Here is a 14,813-nt window from a genome sequence, read left to right on the forward strand (position 1 = left end):
CATTTTTGAGGACTTTTTCGAGGACTTTTTTGAGGATTTTTTTGAGGACTTTTGCGAGGACTTTTTTGAGGACTTTTTTGAGGACTTATTTCAAGATTTATTTGAGGACTTTTTCGAGGACTTTTTTGAGGACTTTTTTGAGGACTTTTGCGAGGACTTTTTTGAGGACTTTTTTGAGGACTATTTTGAGGACTTTTTCGAGGACTTTTTTGAGGACTTTTTTGAGGACTTTTGCGAGGACTTATTTCAAGATTTATTTGAGGACTTTTTCGAGGACTTTTTTGAGGACTTTTTTGAGGACTTTTTTGAGGACTTTTGCGAGGACTTATTTCAAGATTTATTTGAGGACTTTTTCGAGGACTAATTTGAAAACTTTTTTGAGGACTTTTTCGAGGACTTTTTTGAGGACTTTTTTGAGGACTTTTTTGAGGACTAATTTGAGGACTTTTTTGAGGACTTTTTGGAGGACTTTTTGGAGGACTTTTTGGAGGACTTTTTTGAGGACTTTTTTGAGGACTTTTTTGAGGACTTTTTTGAGGACTTTTGCGAGGACTTATTTCAAGATTTATTTGAGGACTTTTTTGAGGACTTTTTTGAGAACTAATTTGAGGATTTTTTTGAGGACTAATTTGAGGACTTTTTCGAGGACTTTTTTGAGGACTTTTTGGAGGACTAATTTGAGGACTAATTTGAGGAGTTTTTGAGGACTTTTACGAGGACTTATTTAAAGATTTATTTGAGGACATTTTTGAGGACTTTTTCGAGGACTTTTTTGAGGATTTTTTTGAGGACTTTTGCGAGGACTTTTTTGAGGACTTTTTTGAGGACTTATTTCAAGATTTATTTGAGGACTTTTTCGAGGACTTTTTTGAGGACTTTTTTGAGGACTTTTGCGAGGACTTTTTTGAGGACTTTTTTGAGGACTATTTTGAGGACTTTTTCGAGGACTTTTTTGAGGACTTTTTTGAGGACTTTTGCGAGGACTTATTTCAAGATTTATTTGAGGACTTTTTCGAGGACTTTTTTGAGGACTTTTTTGAGGACTTTTTTGAGGACTTTTGCGAGGACTTATTTCAAGATTTATTTGAGGACTTTTTCGAGGACTAATTTGAAAACTTTTTTGAGGACTTTTTCGAGGACTTTTTTGAGGACTTTTTTGAGGACTTTTTTGAGGACTAATTTGAGGACTTTTTTGAGGACTTTTTTGAGGACTTTTTTGAGGACTAATTTGAGGACTAATTTGAGGACTTTTTCGAGGACTTTTTTGAGGACTTTTTTGAGGACTTTTTCGAGGACTTTTTTGAGGACTTTTTTGAGGACTTTCTTGAGGACTAATTTGAGGACTTTTGCGAGGACTTATTTCAAGATTTATTTGAGGACTTTTTCGAGGACTTTTTTGAGGAGTTTTCCGCGGACTTTTTTGAGGACTTTTTTGAGGACTTATTTCAAGATTTATTTGAGGACTTTTTCGAGGACTTTTTTGAGGACTTTTTTGAGGACTTTTGCGAGGACTTTTTTGAGGACTTTTTTGAGGACTATTTTGAGGACTTTTTCGAGGACTTTTTTGAGGACTTTTTTGAGGACTTTTGCGAGGACTTATTTCAAGATTTATTTGAGGACTTTTTTGAGGACTTTTTTGAGAACTAATTTGAGGATTTTTTTGAGGACTAATTTGAGGACTTTTTCGAGGACTTTTTTGAGGACTTTTTGGAGGACTAATTTGAGGACTAATTTGAGGAGTTTTTGAGGACTTTTACGAGGACTTATTTCAAGATTTATTTGAGGACATTTTTGAGGACTTTTTCGAGGACTTTTTGGAGGACTTTTTGGAGGACTTTTTTGAGGACTAATTTGAGGACTAATTTGAGGACTTTTTCGAGGACTTTTTTGAGGACTTTTTTGAGGACTTTCTTGAGGACTAATTTGAGGACTTTTGCGAGGACTTATTTCAAGATTTATTTGAGGACTTTTTCGAGGACTTTTTTGAGGAGTTTTCCGCGGACTTTTTTGAGGACTTTTTTGAGGACTTATTTCAAGATTTATTTGAGGACTTTTTCGAGGACTTTTTTGAGGACTTTTTTGAGGACTTTTGCGAGGACTTTTTTGAGGACTTTTTTGAGGACTATTTTGAGGACTTTTTCGAGGACTTTTTTGAGGACTTTTTTGAGGACTTTTGCGAGGACTTATTTCAAGATTTATTTGAGGACTTTTTTGAGGACTTTTTTGAGAACTAATTTGAGGATTTTTTTGAGGACTAATTTGAGGACTTTTTCGAGGACTTTTTTGAGGACTTTTTGGAGGACTAATTTGAGGACTAATTTGAGGAGTTTTTGAGGACTTTTACGAGGACTTATTTAAAGATTTATTTGAGGACATTTTTGAGGACTTTTTCGAGGACTTTTTTGAGGATTTTTTTGAGGACTTTTGCGAGGACTTTTTTGAGGACTTTTTTGAGGACTTATTTCAAGATTTATTTGAGGACTTTTTCGAGGACTTTTTTGAGGACTTTTTTGAGGACTTTTGCGAGGACTTTTTTGAGGACTTTTTTGAGGACTATTTTGAGGACTTTTTCGAGGACTTTTTTGAGGACTTTTTTGAGGACTTTTGCGAGGACTTATTTCAAGATTTATTTGAGGACTTTTTCGAGGACTTTTTTGAGGACTTTTTTGAGGACTTTTTTGAGGACTTTTGCGAGGACTTATTTCAAGATTTATTTGAGGACTTTTTCGAGGACTAATTTGAAAACTTTTTTGAGGACTTTTTCGAGGACTTTTTTGAGGACTTTTTTGAGGACTTTTTTGAGGACTAATTTGAGGACTTTTTTGAGGACTTTTTGGAGGACTTTTTGGAGGACTTTTTGGAGGACTTTTTTGAGGACTTTTTTGAGGAATTTTTTGAGGACTTTTTTGAGGACTTTTGCGAGGACTTATTTCAAGATTTATTTGAGGACTTTTTTGAGGACTTTTTTGAGAACTAATTTGAGGATTTTTTTGAGGACTAATTTGAGGACTTTTTCGAGGACTTTTTTGAGGACTTTTTGGAGGACTAATTTGAGGACTAATTTGAGGAGTTTTTGAGGACTTTTACGAGGACTTATTTAAAGATTTATTTGAGGACATTTTTGAGGACTTTTTCGAGGACTTTTTTGAGGATTTTTTTGAGGACTTTTGCGAGGACTTTTTTGAGGACTTTTTTGAGGACTTATTTCAAGATTTATTTGAGGACTTTTTCGAGGACTTTTTTGAGGACTTTTTTGAGGACTTTTGCGAGGACTTTTTTGAGGACTTTTTTGAGGACTATTTTGAGGACTTTTTCGAGGACTTTTTTGAGGACTTTTTTGAGGACTTTTGCGAGGACTTATTTCAAGATTTATTTGAGGACTTTTTCGAGGACTTTTTTGAGGACTTTTTTGAGGACTTTTTTGAGGACTTTTGCGAGGACTTATTTCAAGATTTATTTGAGGACTTTTTCGAGGACTAATTTGAAAACTTTTTTGAGGACTTTTTCGAGGACTTTTTTGAGGACTTTTTTGAGGACTTTTTTGAGGACTAATTTGAGGACTTTTTTGAGGACTTTTTGGAGGACTTTTTGGAGGACTTTTTGGAGGACTTTTTTGAGGACTTTTTTGAGGACTTTTTTGAGGACTTTTTTGAGGACTAATTTGAGGACTAATTTGAGGACTTTTTCGAGGACTTTTTTGAGGACTTTTTTGAGGACTTTTTCGAGGACTTTTTTGAGGACTTTTTTGAGGACTTTTTTGAGGACTAATTTGAGGACTTTTGCGAGGACTTATTTCAAGATTTATTTGAGGACTTTTTCGAGGACTTTTTTGAGGAGTTTTCCGCGGACTTTATTGAGAACTTTTCGGTTGATTTTGTTGGTGACTTTTTTGAAAATATTACTAGGATTAATTACATTATTAATAAATTATCCAAACGCTGTAGAGTTTTTCTTATAATAAAACAAGAACATAAATTTACTAATTTAATTTTTACATCTGTTTAATTCTAACGATAACGCAAGTTATTGCAAAATTTAGTGAGCAGGAGCCTGTATCTATTTCTCGAAATTTGCTGGTCCTCTTCGACTACGCCATTTACAAACTCTAGAAGAATATAGCATTTTCAAATTTCATTTCGGATTTCATTTAATTGAATACAATAAATTATGATAAGTGGTATGAGTGCTTACCAAGAACTCCTTCGAATATCGACGTTGGGATTGGTTCACTATCTCCTTTGCCAGTTAGCGTCATCTTGATTAAATATTCTCGTTTTATCAAGGATATCATTAGTTTGCTGACCATACGGTGGCTATTTTTTATAAACTTTGCCTTAATTTCATCTATTTCCACCTTCGAAACGTAAATTTCTAGGCTTTGCGTTAATCGTATCTGAATATAGTAATAGAAATATAGTAATTTTCAGTGTAATAGGACTATAATCGTTTATGATTGGGTGAGTTTTTATTTGAGTGTATGCGTATGTGATTAAGTCTTTGTTTTAGTGTATGCGTATATGTATATTCATACATACGTTGCCAGCCTTTGGTTCGCAACTCGCAAACTCTCGTCTCAAAATGCGATTCAAACCTCCATTTTCATCATAATATTCTGTTCCTTTCATATTCTTTCTTTCTTTCACGTCTTCATTTCTATTTTTGCCTCCTTTCTTCCCTTTCATTCCTACCCTTCCTTCTCTTTCTTCTTCACTATCTTCTTCCTCGTCTTTTCCCTTTTTTCTTTTTTCCATAGATTCTCCTTTCTCTATTTTATCTCCCATTACTCCTTCTTCCCCTCCATTTCCTTGGCTTTATCCTCCTTCCATGTCTTCTCTTTGTTCTTCGATTCCTTCTCCGTCTACTTCTACTTTCATCTCTTCTTCCAGTTCTTCTCCTTCGCTCTTCTTGTTTATCTCTTCTTTCTTTCCTTTTCTTTTTCCTACTTTACACCAAAAATCGAATTATTTAATTATATAAATTTAACTACATGTTTACGAACCTTGGTAACTGGATTGTGTAGTCCCATCTGTAAATACCTCGAGACTCTCCAGATATTTCTTATTATCTATGTAAAAAATATAATGTTAACATTTATTTAATCAAATAATATTAATATACTAAAGTGGTACTTTCGAAATAACAACTGCATTTTCTTCGGCGCCATTAATACATAAAAATATTTACTCCGCCCCCGAACTAGCTCGTTTAGTTATTAGAAGAAATAATATTCATTTTGTAACGGGGAAACTCACTTTAGAGCGTTTTCTATCATTTCACCATTGCTTTGCACGGGAAGGATAGACATTGGTACGATTTATATTTTCTTTTCAACTCATACGAACATTTTTCAAATAGCTTTTACGACGAATTGGATAATACAAACATTCAAATCGATTTTAAAAATTAATTGCCGAGTACAAGATTTAATAGTAGAGAGGATACACATTTACAAACATTTTACTATAGACAATTGAAACAAGCTAATTTCCTAAGGCCAGTATGGACGTTATAAGAAAAGAATATAACTATAATCAGGCAACTCCCTATATTAGTCAGAAGAAGTTTAGTTCTTATCGACTGCAATAATTCAAATGATCTAATAAAGTCAATGATAAATTTAGACAATTTGTTTACAGAAAGAATAAGAAACTATGAATTCGGGCAAGATAGACGTGGATATAATAAGCAAGAAAATATTCAAATTAGCCAGTTTATCATTAAAAAAGCATTGTAATTCAAATTATAGAGGTAGACAAAATTATAACAGACTTTGGACACGTGGTAGGCCACGTGGTTCATACAATCGAAACTTTTATCATCGAAATTTGTCGAATGAAAACGTTTTTAATCAGATCCCCCTAAGCCATAACTATCCGGCTCAAACATACACAAGCTAGCAAGATCCATCAGTTCAATTAACGCACAGCCATTATCTTCACTAATACCCAGCACTCGTTTTCCGCCTCCAATACATAACAATACAAATCATCACACAGCCAGTAATGTCCAAACACAACAAAATAATTTAAACGCAAAATACGCGCGTTTAGGTGCGGTCCGTCAGCGCGTCAATTTCACAATGATGTTGTTTCCGAAATACATATGGGAATGAACGATAAGGACCCCTTTGATGGAACGCCGAAAAAAACAATACTGCCTTCACCGCACTTATTGTGCAAAGTAAATGAAATATCGGTATGGTCGTTTATCTATACGGGGAGTCAAATCAGCGTTATTTCTGAAGAATTTTATAAGAAAATTAGTAAAATAAGAAAATGTTTAGAGCTTCCAGTAACAGGCATACAAGTTTCAGTGGCTTTAGAAAAGAAATAAACTACAATAAAAAAATGCTTTGTGATAATCGAGTCTAATAGCAAGTAAAATTTACAGATTGCAAAGACGTAAAATCATCAAAGCGCTGATCGAGTTTGATCTCATATACATCTAAGTTATAAAGTATGTAACGGGGAATGCTCGCTCACGAGCTTGCCCAGTTTCTCGCTCCACCGTGCCTGTCCGTCGCCACAAGGTCATGAGCAAGGAGAATTCTTGCTGATGCGTTGTGTTTTCATTTTGGAGATGCGACGGACCAACGGCAACGACAACAGCGACGAGGAGGGCAAAGCTAAGACGTGAGAGAAAAAGAGAAAAGCATGTGTGGTGCACGCGCACACAGCGGGGTCCGCGCGTTGAGAGCGACTTTACGTGTGTCCGCGCCGCGAGCGGAGATGTTCTTCTCCATCCGGCGGTAGTGGCAAGCAGACGCATCCCGCAGCAACAAGCGAACAACACAAGATTTGTGTACGACGACGACGAAGTATCGTGGGCGATACATCTGAGAGGGCAACTAGACCTGAGTGCCGCAGCTAAGCAATAAAAACTCAGCAACAGCTTATCAACAACAGTATTAACAGCCTCAACTACGGTGAGCCCCTTCGCTCTCTCTCTCTCTCTCTCTCGCTCGCGCGCGAACACTAGCAGTCGCCGGATCGCGCCATTATTGCGACATGGTGTGCAGTTCTTGCGGCCACGCGCAGTATTTGACGTTTTCGTCACAGGCTTTCCTCGGGGCAGCCGTCGCATCGGTACATTAGAGCGGGCTGCGATTCGGGTGAATCGCGAAAGCGAAGCAATTGTCGGGTCATCTGCTAATTCGTAGGGCAGAGTGAATATTTTTATACGAATAATGTCACCAAATAATAATATAATTGTTATTTTTTATACGATGCAGAAGATACCATATTAAACCAAGTAACTTGTACATACTGCGCCACAAAAAGCATAAAGCTCCAGTTTCAGCATAATTTTATGTAATAAAATAATAACCTTAATTACTCACTACTACTTTTTATTATTTCCGCTTCAAACCATTTCTTCCCAAATTTTACTTCGATTCTATTCCTACTCTGTCTCACGTTTTTGCTTTGCACAACACTATACTCTTTCGGGTCACCTTTCCACAGAACCAAAATATACTTATTTTCCGCCATAGCCAAAGAAAATACAATTGCCAACTAACCACTTCGCTATCAGCAATTTGGTTATAAACATTTAACAGTTACTAAGACATCGATTTGTTCGAATATTCCCAACAACAAAAGAAAAAATAATTTTTCAATATGATTGAATATACTTCAATATGATATTTTTCAATATGATTAAATTAAATAGCATAGTATATTTAACGCTATGTAGCATAAATTTTCAATTTAATGATCTTTCGAATGAAAAGTTTCATTCCGATAGAAATGGCAAAGCATTGCCTAAATCGACATCGAAGTCGCGTTCTTTCGTACGCTTGTCCGCGCGCCATTCACCCTCTCCTCTGTAGCTAATGTTGAAGGCTTTTCCGAGCGTCGGAAAAAGATTGGTGTACACATCTTATCATGACCTTTCGAATGAAAAAGGTTTCATTTGAATAATAGTGGCAAAATGTTGCCAAGATCGACATCGAAGTCGCGTACTTTCGTACGCTTGTCCGCGCGTATTTCCCCTGTTATGTAGCTAATGTGAGAGGCTTTTCCGAGTGTCGACAAAAGTGTCTGCAAAAGTTTTACGAATAGTAATGTCACCGTCAGTAATACTGAATGGTGAGCGAGAAACGATTAATCTCACTCAATAAAAAGTCTTAGTATTAAATTTTTACTTAAATGCTCATAATTTGTATTTCTAAAAATAACTAAAAGAGTCAATTTTCTATTGATTAGAAAAATTACTTTAAATTTATATGTTTATTATAAAGTTATAAAAAAAATAAATTATAAGACATTGTTAGACGGTTTATTCTAAGAAAATGGCGTCTTTACAAGGCGGTTCTTTCTTCGATGCGTTGTTAAGCAGTCAATGATATTTTGCAATATTAGTTACCGCGTCGTCTCAATCACCGCTTCGGTTGCTACGGCCAAGTGGAGGGGAAAACAGCAAAAGAGGAGAAATTTGGTAGTTGACCGAAACGGCGTTCTGATTGGTCGAAATTATTAATTTTTGAAATTAATTTTCTCGAAAAGTATTGATGATAAAAATTTTTTGAAAACGGCAATCGATTCAGAAAATTTTGTTCTACAGCCCATTTTCGGGAACTATAATCCTTCTGAATCACCCTGTATAATTTTTATTATATTGTTATATTATAAATAATATATATCAAAACAATATATATTAAAAATTAATATTTTAAAATATACTATAAATATATATATACAGGGTGATTCATGAGGATTATAGTTCCCGAAAATAGACTATAGAAAAAAATTTTCTGAATCGATTGCCGTTTTCAAAAAATTTTTATCATCAATACTTTTCGAGAAAATTAATTTCAAAAATTAATAATTTCGACCAATCAGAACGCCGTTTCGGTCAACTACCAAATTTCTCCTCTTTTGCTGTTTTCCCCTCCACTTGGCTGTAACAATCGAAGCGGTGATTGAGAAGACGCGGTAACTAACATTGCAAAATATCATTGGTTGCTTAGCAGCGCATTTAAGAAAGAACCACCTTGTAAAGACGCCATTTTCTTGGAAGAAACCGTCTAACAATGTCTTATAATTTATTTTTTTTTATAACTTAACTTTCTTTATAACTTTTTTTATAAATTTCAAGTAATTTTTCTAATCAATAGAGAAGTGACTCTTTTAGTTATTGTTAGAAATACAAATAATGAGCATTTAAGTAAAAATTCAATACTAAGACTTTTTATTTTCAATTATTGCTTATCGAGTGAAATTAATTGTTTCTCGCTCACCATTCGGTATTACTGACGGTGACATTACTATCCGTGAAACTTTTGCCGACACTTTTGCCAACACTCGGAAAAGCCTCTTACGTTAGCTACAGAGGAGAGGGGAAATACGCGCGGACAAGCGTACGAAAGTACGCGACTTCGATGTCTATCTTGACAATATATGCCACTTTTATTCGAATGAAACCTTTTTCATTCGAAAGGTTATGATGAGATGTGTCCGCCAATTTTTTTCCGACGCTCGGAAAAACCTTCGATATTAGCTATATAGGAGAGGGTGAATGGCGCGCGGACAAGCGTACGAAAGAACGCGACTTCGATGTCGATTTTGGCAATGCTTTGCCATTTTTATCGGAACGAAACTTTTTTCATTCGAATGATCATTAAATTGAAAAATTATGCTACATAGCGTTAAATATACTGTGCTATTTAATTTAATCATATTGAAAAATATACTTATTTTTTCTTTTGTTGTTGGGAATATTCGAACAAATTGATGTCTTAGTAACTGTTCAATGTTTGTAACCAAATTGCTGATAGCGAAACGGTTAGTTGGTAATTGTATTTTCTTTGACTATGGCAGAAAATAAGTATATTTTAGTTCTGTGGAAAGGTGACCTGAAAGATTATAGTGTTGGGCAAAGCAAAAACGTGAGACAGAATTGGAATAGAATCACAGTAAAATTTGGGAAGAAATGGTTTGAAGCGGAAATAATAGAAAATAGTAGTGAGTAATTAAAGTTATTATTTTATAAAATAAAATTATGCTGAAACTGGAGCTTTATGCTTTTTGCGGCCCAATATGTACTAGTTACTTGATTTAATATGGTATCTTCTGCATCGTATAAAAAAATAACAATTATATTATTATTTGGTGACATTATCCACATAAAAATATTCACCCTGCCCTACGAATTAGCAGATGACTCGACAATTGCTTCGCTGTCGCGATTCACCCGAGAATACCGAATCGCAGCGCGCTCTAGTGCACCGCTGCGACAGCTATCCCGAGAAAAGCCTGTGACGAAAACGTTAAATACTACGCGTGGCCGCAAGAATTGTACACTATGTCGCAATAATGGCGCGATCCAGCGACTGCTAGTGTTCGCGAGAGATAGAGAGAGAGAGAGAGAGAGAGAGAGAGAGAGAGAAAACGACCGAAGGGTTTCACCGTAGTTGACGCTGTTAATACTGTTGTTGCTAAGCTGTTGCTGAGTTTTTGTTGCTGAGCTGCGGCACTCAGGTTTAGCTGCCCTCTCAGATGTATCGCCCACGATACTTCGTCGTCGTCGTACACAAATCTTGTGTTGCTTGCTTGTTGCTGCGGGATACGTCTGCTTGCCACCACCGCTAGATGGAGAAGAACATCTCCGCTCGCGGCGCGGATACGCGTAAAGTCGCTCACAATGCGCGGACCCCTTTGCGCGTGCACCACACATACTCTTCTCTCTTTCTCTCACGTCTTGGCTCTGCCCTCATCGTCGCCGTTGTCGTTGCCGTTAGTCCGTCGCCACATTGCCACGTCGCATCTCCAAAATGAAAACACAACGCATCAGAAAGAATTCTTCTTGCTCGTGACCTTGTGGCGACAGACAGGCACGGTGGAGCGAGAAAGTGGGCAAGCTCGTGAGCGAGCATTCCCTGTTACATACTTTATAACTTAGATATGTATGAGATCAAACCCAATCAGCGCTTTGATGATTTTACGTCTTTGCAATCTGTAAATTTTATTTGCTATTAGACTCGATGATCAGAAGGCAAGTCAACGCTAAAGACTGTGTGGTGACAGGATTTAAAGTCAATTCTAAAGATAATCAGCGAGCACTTTTCTTATCCAACTTAAATTTTATTTCGGCAAACAAAACATTTCGTTTCTCGTTATCATTAAAATCGCATGACAATTATATTAATCTCGGAGTCGAGTCTTGATCATCATATTCGGATTTCCGTGGCGTATTAATTCGCAAACATTGCTAATTTACAGACATTATCGAAACCCCGTATCGGAAAGGCGATTGGATGCTTACGTGGCATGGAGATGTTGAATCCTCTGTTACCCAAGTTAATCGGGTTCGCTGCGTTTCTGGCGATGATGCGATGTTTGTGATGTTGATAAGGGAAACGATCTTCGTCCGATATACGTCTTTTGACATAGCTCGCCAATAGTATTACCGTTTCAGACAGCATGTTGTTTTATAAATACCGGGATGTTCTAGTTGCAAATGCCTTATCTCTATTAAATCTTTTTCTAATTTGTTTGGGACTATTATGCGCCAATAGTTGTTTTTATTCTCTTTTGACGGGCAACATCATTTTTTGCATTTTGCCGATGATTTTTATGATTAGTTCACTCATTTCACGTCGGAGTATCTACTAAAAAAATCAACTATTGTGTTGTCCTTTCCCCGGGAATATACAATTGTGTATGTAAAACGTTGAAGGCAAAGCGACTACCTGATCAAACGAGAATTGTGAAAAATCGTAGAATTAAAAAATTCCAATGATTTATGATCTGTCACGATTTCAAAGTTCTGTCCCATCAGATACATACTAAATTTTGATATACTGTAAATGATTGCTAAAAGTTCCAGCTCTGTGGTCGTACACCTTGTTTTTGTATCTGTCAAACATCTGCTCGCGAGGGAAACTATGCATTTATCCCCGTTTTTGTGAATCTGAAAAAAGACTTCCAACTACACATTCGGCGTAACATGACAAACACAAACGGCCTTATAAAGTTTCGCTTGAAAATGTCAAATGCGTTGGTATGTTCCTTTGTACAAAACCAGCTACTATCATCCTTCAATAGATCACGAAAAGGGGTAATATAGTCGTTATATCTAATCGTAAAATGTCTGTAGTAGTTGCATACGCCAAAAATATGTTGCAGTCGTTATTTGTTTCTTAGAATTAAAAAATTTATTATTACCTGAATAAGGTCCAGGTTAGTTTTGATCCCGTGAAATCATAAAACGAAACTAAGAAAAAGGATTTTGCTTAAGAATTGACATTTTTTTAAATTAATAGTAAATCCGCTTACCATTAGTTTCGAGAAAATCACTTGCAGGACTAATACTTAATGTTTGCGTTCCGATCGCACAGTCATCAACGTATGTGGCTGATTCTTTGTGAATATTTATATCTTTGGGGTTAACAATGTCTTTCTGGTCTTTATTAACATAACTCTTTAACTCCGGATATATTTCAATGATATCGATTATTTTTACTCCTTTAAGTAGCACCAAGGAGAAAGCGCGAAAACAAGCGCTGCCCACAGTACTAATTCCAACAAGGACGCGAGCTAATTGGTACATTCTACCTTTAAAAACAAACGCTTTAAGGGGACATAATTGTTCGTCAAGCAGAATCTGCCTATAGCCCATTGTCATATCTACCTTCAAGAAAAATTTACATCTGTAAAAAAATTGCATTTTGTCATTTATGATAGGTTGGGCCTAATAATCAGCTTCTAAGTATTTGTTCAGATTGCAAGTGTCAAGACGGATTCGCATTGTGCCATCGTTCTTGCGAACGATCCGGAGCAGATTGCAGTACGGACTTACTGCTGGTTTGATAATTTTAGCTTCCATCATTTTGTTTAGGCACGCCTCGACTTTGTCACGCAGAGCATACAACACAGAATACTTTTGCGTTATTGTAGGATTTTGATTTTTTATCTCAGTTTGTGTGTAATTATTTACGCATCCAGGTTTGTCGGAAAACAGATGCTCAAACTGTCTCAACATGGTGAAAAAAATCTGTTTTTGTCTTTCGTTAATATTTGAGAAATTTTTCGCGACTGAATCAAGTTGTTTAGAAAGGTTGGTTCGCTCTTCATTTTTCCGCGTGCATGTATTTATTCCAACTTTATTTGTATTCATTATCCAGTCTATTCCATTTATGTATTCATCAAGTTCAATTGCTTTATTTTCTTGCATAATTTACCATTATTTATATCATTTAGTTGAAAAGTTTCATCTTTTTCACTTCTATCTTTTTCTAATATTTTTACATTTTCGATGATTTCTCTTTTACAAATAATTATGTATATGCGTGTTTTATCTTTTTCCTTTATTATGCATAGTCTCTCTGACACGCCCGGTTCAAACAAAATCGACGGTCGAATTTGGTAATGTTTTATTTTTTATGTGTATTGACATATGCCAGCAATTTATGAGCAAGCCTATCGACGTGTGAATATTATTTCCTAATATGATTTAACTTGTTAAGAATGCAACAACTAAAAAGATAAATTCATAAATGGATTTGTGGGATTTTCAGTTGAGTTTGCTTTTTTATTGTAATTTATTTCTTTCCTAAAGCCACTGAAACTTTTATGCGTGTTACTGGAAGATCTAAACATTTTCCTATTTTACTAATTTCCTTATAAAATTTTTCAGAAATAGCGCTGATTTGACTCCCCGTACAGATAAGCGACCGTACCGATTCACTTTGCACAATACGTGCGGTGAAGGTAGTATTATTTTTTTCGGTGTTCCATCACAGGGGTCCTCATCATTTATTCCCTTATGTATTTCGGAAACATCATTATGAAATTGACGCGGTGACGGATCGCACCTCAACGCGCCTATTTTGCGTTTAAATTATTTTGTTGTGTTTGGACATTACTGGCTATGTGATCATTTGTATTGTTGTGTATTGGAGGCGGAAAACGAGTACTGGGTATTAGTGAAGATAATGGCTGTGCGTTAATTGAACTGATGGATCTTGCTGGCTTATGCACGTTTGAGTCGGATAGTTATGGCTTAGGGGGATCTGATTAAAAGCGTTTTCATTCGACAAATTTTAATGAGAAAAGTTTCGATTGTATGGACCACGTGGCCTACCACGTGTCCAAAGTCTGTTGTAATTTTGTCTACCTTTATAATTCGAATTATGATGCTTTTTTAATGATAAACTGGCTAATTTGAATATTTTCTTGCTTATTATATCCACGTCTATCTTGCCCGAATTCATAGTTTCTTATTCTTTCTGTAAACAAATTGATTTTAATGATTTTGATACATATTGTAGAACATAAAAAAAAATAAGAGACACATTTTTTTATCAGCTAATTTTCATTTTTAAGCGGAAAAAACCTCCCCTAAAGTTAACCCCCAAAAAGCGTTTTTTTTTCAATATCTCGGCTCAAAATTAATATTTTTCAGTGAAACAAATCGGAGGTTATTTCTTACAAAAGGAGCAAGTATTTCATGGTGATTTGAAAAGTAAGGGTAGCATCCCATATTTTTTAGTGGTTGAAAACATATTTTTTGGCATAATTTTATAATAAAAAAGTTTAAACCGACTAAAAGAAATTGAAAAAAATGTTGAAACAACCATAATAACAATTTTTAGTTGACGTCTTTCGGTGTTTTAATAAATATTACCCCTAAGGGGGATAAACCACCCCTAACACAAACTAACTGTAAATATGTAATTCAATACATAATATTTTGTAGAACGTTTGTATATAGAGGTTTTCGAGATAGCTCTTTACAAATCTGATATCAGATTTTGAAAATTTAAAATGGCGGAACCAATGTGGTGGATGAAAATGTCGAAAAAAAATTTT

This window comes from Phymastichus coffea, unplaced genomic scaffold, assembly GCF_024137745.1.
Source record: "Phymastichus coffea isolate CEN01 unplaced genomic scaffold, Cenicafe_Pcof_1.1 PCOF00019, whole genome shotgun sequence".
Lineage (NCBI taxonomy): Eukaryota > Metazoa > Arthropoda > Insecta > Hymenoptera > Eulophidae > Phymastichus > Phymastichus coffea.